The sequence below is a fragment of the Myotis davidii genome, unplaced genomic scaffold (assembly GCF_000327345.1).
Source record: "Myotis davidii unplaced genomic scaffold, ASM32734v1 scaffold1558, whole genome shotgun sequence".
In the NCBI taxonomy this organism is placed as follows: domain Eukaryota; kingdom Metazoa; phylum Chordata; class Mammalia; order Chiroptera; family Vespertilionidae; genus Myotis; species Myotis davidii.
The window spans coordinates 155660-164438 of record NW_006288873.1 but is presented as its reverse complement, the minus strand read 5'-3'; positions in this window follow the sequence as shown (position 1 = coordinate 164438).

Sequence of the window (8779 nt, the reverse complement as noted above, 5' to 3'; positions counted from 1 at the left end):
TGAGTGCGGGGCCCCGGGGGGCTCAGCCAGGGCTGAAGAGAGGGCAGCTAGAAGCCAGACCATGGCACCCAACGCCTTTAGCATTCGATTTCTGCCTCCCAGTAGCCCAAGACCGGTCTGAGGTTCCTGAGTGAGCAGCAGCGCCCTCTGCCTGGGCCAGGAGCCCCCTCCTCATTCTCACTCTGGTGCTGGCGGCCGCTGCAGGAGCGGGGCTCCAGGACCAGGGCCTCTGGGAAACCAGGAGCTCATTCCCTGGACCGTCTGGACTCTGGCGCCTGACCCAGGGTGGCCGGTCCCCTGCAAACAGCTGGTCTCCTGTCACTGTAAACAGCTGGTCTAGAGCTGTTGTCACAGTGCCCAAGTCTAGGTGTGACTGCCCTGTGACTCGATACCCTGCCGCCCGTCCCTGTCACCGGATACTCGGTAAACAGCGCTCGGAGAATGGGCTGCAGCGCCCTGCCTGGCTGGTGCGGTGCAGGGCCGGGGCTGGTCAGACTCCAGTCCAGGCCCTGACCCCCCTCCCGCCCCCCCAGCAGTCAATGCTGGCTTTGTTCTGATACTAAAAATAAACATCGGTCCATATACCTGCTACTTGTCCATGGCCCCTCTGAGCCATCAACCTGCCCTAACATTTCCCAGCTGGTTACCTGGAAAGTCTTTTAACAGCCTTCCGATCCTCCGATTCTCCGTGACAATGAGTCTTGATACTCTGATACCTCACCCAGGGGCCGGCCAACTACAGCGCTGCTCATGACCTAGAAATGGCGTTCACACCATTTCAGACCCAAAGACAATGTATTGTGAGATATCAAAACCATATGACATTCAAAGTTCAGCGTCCACAAGTAAAGTTTTTTAAAAATTATTTTTAAAAAATTCTCACCCCAGGAGTGAAGATCTTTTTTTCCCCCACGCGAGTGAAAGGGGGTGGGGGGAGGAGAGAGAGACACATCGATTGGTTGCCTCCTCCTCTCGCCCCAACTGGGGGCCAGGAATTGAACCTGCAACTGAGGTATGTGCCCTTGACCCGGAATCAAACCTGCGACCTTTCCGTCCTCGGACCAATGCTCTAACCCAGCGGTTCTCAACCTGTGGGTCGCGAACCCTTTGGGGGTCGAACGACCCTTTCACGGGGGTCGCCTAAGACCATTGGAAAAGACATATATAATTACATATTGTTTTGTGATCAGTCACTATGCTTTAATCATGTTCAATTTGTAACAATGACAATACATCCTGCATATCAGATATTTACATGACGGTTCATCACAGTAGCAACATTACAGTGATGAAGTAGCCACGAAAATAATTTTACGGTTGGGGGTCACCACAACATGAGGAACTATATTATTACAGGGTCGCAGCCTTAGGAAGGTTGAGAACCACTGCCCTAACCCTTGAGTAAAACCAGCCAGGGCCACAAATAAAGTTTTATTGAAATCCAGCCATGGCCCTCACTTGTGTGTTGTTCAGGGCTGCTTGGGAGCGAGCAGAGTGGAAGAGCCGCAGTCAGACAGCATGGCCAGCAAAGCCTCAGTATTACACATCTGGCGATTTATAGAAAAAGCTGTTGATTCCTGTTCTAAGTTCCTGGGCAGCCCCGGGCCCCCATACTGCGTTCAGGGTCCTGTGAGGGGTCAGTGGCCCCTGGTGTCATACACGGTGCAAACAGCGAGTCCCTGGACTTGGCAAGGGTCACATCCAGCCCGACACGCTGACAAGCCGGTGCAGTGGTTTGGCCTCTGACGGAGCCAATCAGGCCGAGGAGAAAGGACGGCCCCCGCCTCTTGGGCAGGACCAGGGACTCTGAGCTGAAGAGCTGGACTCTCTCCCGAGGGAGATGGGGAGCTCCGTCCGGGGTGGGAGCAGAGCGTGGACACGGGGACGGGACCTCTGTGACCTTGGGCGTCCATCCATGCGGCGGGGGAGGGGCCAGAATAGGGGCCTCTCTAGGCCTGAGTCTGGGGGGAACAGTGCTCCAGACCGTGAGGGGAGGGTTTCATGGGAGAGGCCGGTGCCCGGATAACGCGTGGGGCCGTCTGTTCCCCCACCACTACCCCAAACACCAAGCAGGCTCCGGGGGAGGGAGGCCGCAAGGATTTGGGGGCCGGGGTGAGGCAGGGATCCCCTCCCTTGGGGGATCTCATTTGTTGTGGTGCGTTCACTGCGCTCTCACTGTGGCTCTGCCCTCAGGGCGCCCTTCACAGAGGGAGACAGGGGGCAGCAGTGGACCCAGCCATCTATTCTAGTCATGAATTCCAGAAGCACAGGGCGGAGCTGACAGAGAAACTGGGGCAGCCTTGGTCGGGGAGGCTGACGGGCCTCAGAGGAGGGGCCGTTCGGACTTGGACCTGAAACAGGGGAAGGTGAGGGCTTGTGGGGAGTGAAGGAAGGGCTGTCTGGGCAGAAGGAACAGCATGTGCAAAGGCCCTGAGGTAGGCCTGAACCTGTTGTGATGGCGGCTGTGGGGGCTGCGGAGGGGGTGTAAGGGATCCGAGCCTCGTTTCACAGTCCCCGGGGCTGCCCTGGGCTGGGGCACTGAGACACCAGCACAAAGCTTCCACGGCACTGCCTGGGCCTTAGAATATCTCTGGTCCGTTCCACCGGTGAACCAGCCTGGTGTGGGGCTGGCGTGAGCCGAGGCCGGAAGGGCCACTGGCCTGAGAGGAAAGTTCCCCCCAACACACGGGCCTCTGGGTCAAGTGGACTATCTTGCCTGCCCTTCTAAACCACAGAGCTTGGCAGGGCCGGAGGGTGATACGCCAGCAGGAGGCACCTCCTGGGGTTAAGCCTGGCAGGGGCACCGGGGCCAGATCCAGAAAGTCTGCGAGTGGAAAACATGGTCTCATGTTTCTGGCTGGGTGTTGTTGGACTCCTGAGAGGCCTCAGCCCTGGCAGCCAGACACAGATGCCCTCGGCCCCTGGGGTCAGGACTGGGTCAGAGAAAGGGGGCTATTAGAGGTGAGGTTTTGAAGGATGAATAGAAGTTTGCCAGCAAGATAAAAGGCATCCAGGAACGTGTAGGAGGCTCCAGTTTGGCCTCATCTGGCTCCATGGCTGAGGGACCCCAGACCGTCCCTGACCCACAGTGTTTCTCCTACTTGGACAAGGTAAAGGCTCTGAGATCAGACCAGCCCAGGTTTGAATCCAGGCTTTTCCACTTTCTGGGTGACTCTGGGCAAGTGAGGCCACACCAAGATTGGTCCCGGTTTACAGAAGAATAAACTGAGGCTCCACCCATCTTAGGATGCAGACGGAGTCAAAGCTGGGGCCTGTGGTCCAGGCTGGGGGTGGGGCAGGGCGGTTGAGAATCATGAGTGGGTGAGAATAATGCGAGGCCATTATTCTGAGGCCTGAGAGATGGAGGGGGGGGAGGGGGGGACAGCCTGGCCAGTGGGCACAGCAGGTGCAAATGCCCTGAGGCAAGAGCCTATTTGGGAGCTTCAAGGGACAGCAAGGAGGCAAGTGGGCTGGAGGCCGGTAAGCAATGGTAGACGGGCAAAGGAAAGGAGATGGGGCCTGCAGAGCCTTGGGGACCAAGAGGAGCCATGGTGGGTTTGGAGCAGGGAAAAGATGGAATCTAGAGTGACCACTGGCAGCTGAAGCAGGGTGGACCTGGGGATAAAGAGACCCGGGGGGGGGGGTGCTCCCATCTGCTAGCACCGGGCAGTATGAACCAGCCCAGGCCAGCACAGGCTGGTAGCGGCCGGCACACACCACTACCCACTGCTGACAGACACTCCTGCCAACACCAAACCCAGACTGGCCATGCATAGAGCAACGCACGGCTGCTTCCCACGTCGGCCGAGATGTGTAAACTCACATTCGAGGTCCATATAACACGTGCACACACACCTCTGGATGGTTCCACGGGCAGGGCCGACACACAACGCACGGGCGCACCCTAGTTCTGGAGGGCCCTCCCCCATCTCCCCCACACCCCGCCCCGGCCCTCTGTCTCAGCACCCCCATTCAGCCCCACAGACCTTATCTCCTCTCGTGCCCACTATTGACCCCTATTGACCCCGTCCTACAGTGAGATCAGGGTCCAGATGAGAAACTAAGGCTCAGAGAGGTGTTGCCACTAGCCCAGGGTCACACAGGAAGAAAGGGGTGGAGCCCAGAGTCCAGACGCTGAGCTCTAACCTTCCTTCCTCTGGAGCACGTGCCGGCCTGGGGGCAGGGTTCACAAACAGAATCACCCTCCTGCCTGTCCTGTGGCTCCCAGGCTCCAAGCAGCTGCAGGCCTTCCTGCCGGTGGATGCACCCTCCCCCGCATTCACCACCCCCAGCCCATCTCACCCATCTGTTCCCCAAAGAAGGGCCACCTACGTCACAAACATTAACCGAACGTCAGCTGCAAACAAAACAGCCCTGTCACACACTCCGGGGCTGCTGTGGGGGAATACCCAGCCCAGGAGCAAATAAACAAACAGGGCTGCTACGCCCTCTCGGTATTCCAGCCAGCTGGCTCTAGCTTGCCTGCTGTGGCTGCACAGCTATTCCCTCTACCTGAATGTCTAGCTCCCTGGTGAACTCCTCTTCATCCATCAAAGCCCCAACTCCAATGTCCTCCTCTCTTGGAAGCCGCCCCAGCACCTACCAGTCCCCATCCTTCCCTGTGACTCCACTGACTCCATGGGGCTGGAGGTATCTGTGGATTCCACCGCAATGTCCTTGGGATTCTGTCCCGCTATCCTTGCCATGGCGGCAAGATGGTCCATCCTCACCTCCAGGCCCATCCTCACCTCCAGGGAGCCCCCGTACTCCCAGGGTCACATGCCCATCCCTGAACCAATTCCCGCATCTGTGGTGATAAAAGGCTCTATTTGGCCAGATTTGATCACATGTCCACTCTGGACTTGGCTCCTTTTGCTCACTGAGGCCAGGCAGGGAGAGCAGGTGCCCTCAAGACTGGTGGTGGGCCTTGGGCACGTCACCTGTTCGCTGTGCCTCAGTTTCCCCACCTGTGAATGAAGCTCGTCAGGGCTGAGGTGTTGGAGCAGAGAGGGGTCCTTCCCTCCCCCACCCGCTGTTGGGGGCAGGACCCTGTTGACCCTGTGGCCCGCATCCTTCATGGTTCTTCTCTGTGAGTCTCCCAGGCAGCTGCCCAGAGTGGCAGGCACCAATGGCCACCTGCTGAGTCACCCATCCTCCTGGGCTCCTGGCCCAGCCTGAGGCTTTGTGGGACTTTCCTGGCCTTCCTGGAACATGAAACATAAAGTGGTGAAGACTCCAGGACAGGGAAAGCGAGGGCAGAGACCGCACGGACAAGTCTGCGTGCACCCGGCATAGATTCAATCCACGTCCTGTTCCCCCCGGACCAGGAGGCCACGGCCACGGCCACGGCCACTGGAGTGGGGACTCAGCATGTGAACACCTTCAGGCCCTCAGCCGGGCTGCGGGCGCCCAGCGCTGGGCTGGGCCTGGTCATCACTGTTGTGCCTGTTTGGACAGATGTTAGCATTCTTGGTGCCTGTTCACTGGCCCGTTTCCGAGTGTCTACGTGTGCACGTGCATGTGGTGCTTCTGCACGTGCGTGTGCATTAGGGCCGTCCTGTGTGCGAGCCCTGGGGGCCTAAGCGACAGGGACCCAGCCCCTTGCTGGAAAAGGTGCATCTCCTGGAGGATTCCCTGGGCAAAGGCTGGAGGGCAGGGAGACTGGGTGCAGGGAGACTGTGGGTGCAGGGAGCGGGGGAGAGGGGGGGGCTGCAGGGAACAGCAGGGGTGCGCGGTCAGGCAGGCTGAGGGGGGTGGAGAGTGAGCCAGTGAGCCTGGGCAGCTTCAGCAGAGCTGAGCTTCGGGAGGAAGTGACATCAATTCTGAACTATTCACTGAACACCTACTCTGTGTGCCTGGAGCGAGGACACAGCAGGGCTCCGGGGCAACAGAAACCACCACAACAAACAACTCTGCAGCTATGTAACTCCAGGGAAGGGAAAAGATCAGGAAGCAAAACGCATCAGGCCAGGGTAGGGGACCCCAGGGCGCTCTGGCCTAGACACCAGGAGTGTGTGAGGAGGTGGTGTGTGGCCTGAGGCCCGCAGGAGAGGAGGTCCGGGCAGATCTGGGGAGAGGAAGCCCCAGGTAAAAGGCACAACAGGTGGGGCTGAGCAAAGGCCCTGAGGTGGGGATGAGCTGGCAGAGGGGCCCAATCCAGGAAGATCTAAGCCCACAGCAGGGAGGGGAGGCAGCTTGGAGCATCCCTGGGTGGGGACCAGGGCCACCAGGACAGGCTGTCCTGTAACTGGAGCCCAGCAGGAAATCGTCCCCCCTCCTGTCCACCCTCAGCACAGCCTGCTCAGGACAGAATGTGCCGGAGAGGCCAGTGGAGGCCGCGTCTGGTGGCTGGAGCAGGGTGGCGGGAGGATTCCTGAACAGCAGCCTGCTGGGCCCCCTGCCAGCGAGGGTGGAAAACAAGCCGTGGAAGCTCTGCCTGCCTGTCACCCCGGGGCCTGGGCCTGGCCCGGCCACAGCAGGGGACAGAGATGGCGAAAGGGTCAGAGACCGACAGAGACAGAGCGATGGTGACCCTGAGAGAGATGGAGAGCTAGAGAGATAGTGAGAGAGACAGAGAGGGTGAGGGACAGAGGAAGGGGGACACAGAGACAAGAGAGACAGAGAGTGAAAGAGTCAGAGACTCAGAGACAGTGAGCAAGAGACAGAGCCAGAGATAGTGAGAGAGACTGAGATAGCACTGAGAGCCAAAGACAGACTCTGAACGGTGCCAGGTCTGAGTCGGGGGTCCTGGGAACCAGTGCAAGGCCGTGACACCCCCACCTCCACCAGCAACTCTGTTTACACCAGAGCAGGGAGGGAGTCCCCTCCAGGCACTCTGTCAGCAAGGCCTGCCGCATCCTGGAGCCAGGGACACAGATCCAACCCAGCCCTGCCCTCCGAGGTTCAGACCAATAAGTGAATATCTAAATAGCAATTTCAGAGAGTGATGAGGGCTGTGAAGACAACAGGGGCAGGGAAAGATGGGGGGCTGTGTGGCCACACCAGCCAAGAGGTTGGCATGTCCCTGAAAAGATGAGGCTGGGTATAAAGAGGAGCCAGCCAAAGGGAAGAGCCTGCAGCAGAAGGAACCTGTGCAAAGGCCCTGGGGTGTTGGAGTAGCAGCCAGGGATGGAAAAGGAGCTGGGAGGAGAGAGGTGGGAGGTCTTGGGAGCCTGGGGAGAGGTGGGATTATAGTTTAGAAGAAGATTTGGCCACTCTCCTCTATGCCTAAGGGCCGCTCCCTGTGTTCAGGGAGTTCCCTGGATTCTGGACTGCCTGAGCCAGCTGCAGCCTGGTTATCAATGATCTGAAACAGAAAATCCATCTCCTCTAAGGACCAGGTTCCCCATAGCTGCAGATGCAGGACTCCCGGGACACGGGTGGCTTCCCCTCCCGAGCCTGCTGGGAGAACCTCTTTTAGAACTGCACCCACATCTGCTGTTGCAATAGACACCTGGGACTCTTCTCAGTTTGGGAACTGGGATCTTGCGTCATGCACTCCCTGGGCAACGGGGAACTGATCCTCTAGAGCAGCTGTTCTCAACCTATGGGTCGCGACCCCTTTGGGGGTCGAACGACCCTTTCACAGGGGTCGCCTAAGACCATCGGAAAACACATGTATAATTACATATTGTTTTTGTGATTAATCACTATGCTTTAATTATGTTCATATTTGTAACAATGAAATTGGGGGTCACCACAACATGAGGAACTGTATTAAAGGGCCGCGGCATTAGGAAGGTTGAGAACCACTGCTCTCGAGGCTGCCACTCTGGGGTCTGGGCGCCTCTGCTGTGGAAAGATCTCCCCCGGTCCCAGTCTCAGGACATTCAGGTCTGGCACCCTCCGAGCTGGGTGCCAGGCCCGCTGCCCAGAGCAGATGCTGCTGGGGGGACCCCGGGATCGGGAGCAGCTGGAAATCAGGGCCCAAATCAGGTCAAGGAAGGAGGTGATGGGGGGCTGTGAGGGGAGGTGTCCCAGAGCCGCAGATGGAAAAACCGAGGCTCAGAAGCAAGTGCCCTGACCATGGTCACAGCAAAAGTTCAACCCAGCTCTCCCAGTGTTGTCCCTAGGTTCCCACCCCCCACGTACCCATCCCTGCCCCTCAGCCCCACCAACAACCATCCCGAGTGGCCAGTTGATTTCCACGGCCGTAGGCCCTTAGGCTGGCTGTGGACAGTCTAGGATCAGACCAGGGCTTTAATTGGGCCCTGCCCCAAGGGCAGGACCTCAGAATCTGAGGCAGAGCCTGAGCTGCTGGCTCTACGGGAGGAGCAAGTGGGGTGTGGCCTCCTAAGTTCCAGGGGCTGTTTTGAGTGATGGTTCCCTCAGTCCCTCCTGGGGGACCCTGGGCAAGTCCCCTCACTCCCTTGGACTCACTTTCCCCACCTGCAACCCCAGGAGAGCGACCACCTCCCACCACGCGGCTGCCTCTACGCCTTGTGAGCGTTCAAACAAACCCTGTGCACATGGGTCCGCATAAGCCCGTCACACGCGCCAAACGTGGAAACAACTCAAATGTCCATCAGCTGGCGAATGGGTGAGCACACAGTGAAGTATTGCTCAGCCATGAGGGGTGAAGCGATGACACGCTACAACGTGGGTGAACCTCAAAAACATGCTGAGTGAGAGAGGCCAGAGGTCACACAGTGTGTGATCCCATTGATATAAAGTGTCCAGACCAGCCGTGGGCAAACTTTTTGACTCGAGGGCCACAATGGGTTCTTAAACTGGACCGGAGGGCCAGAACAAAAGCATGGATGGAGTGTTTGTGTGAACT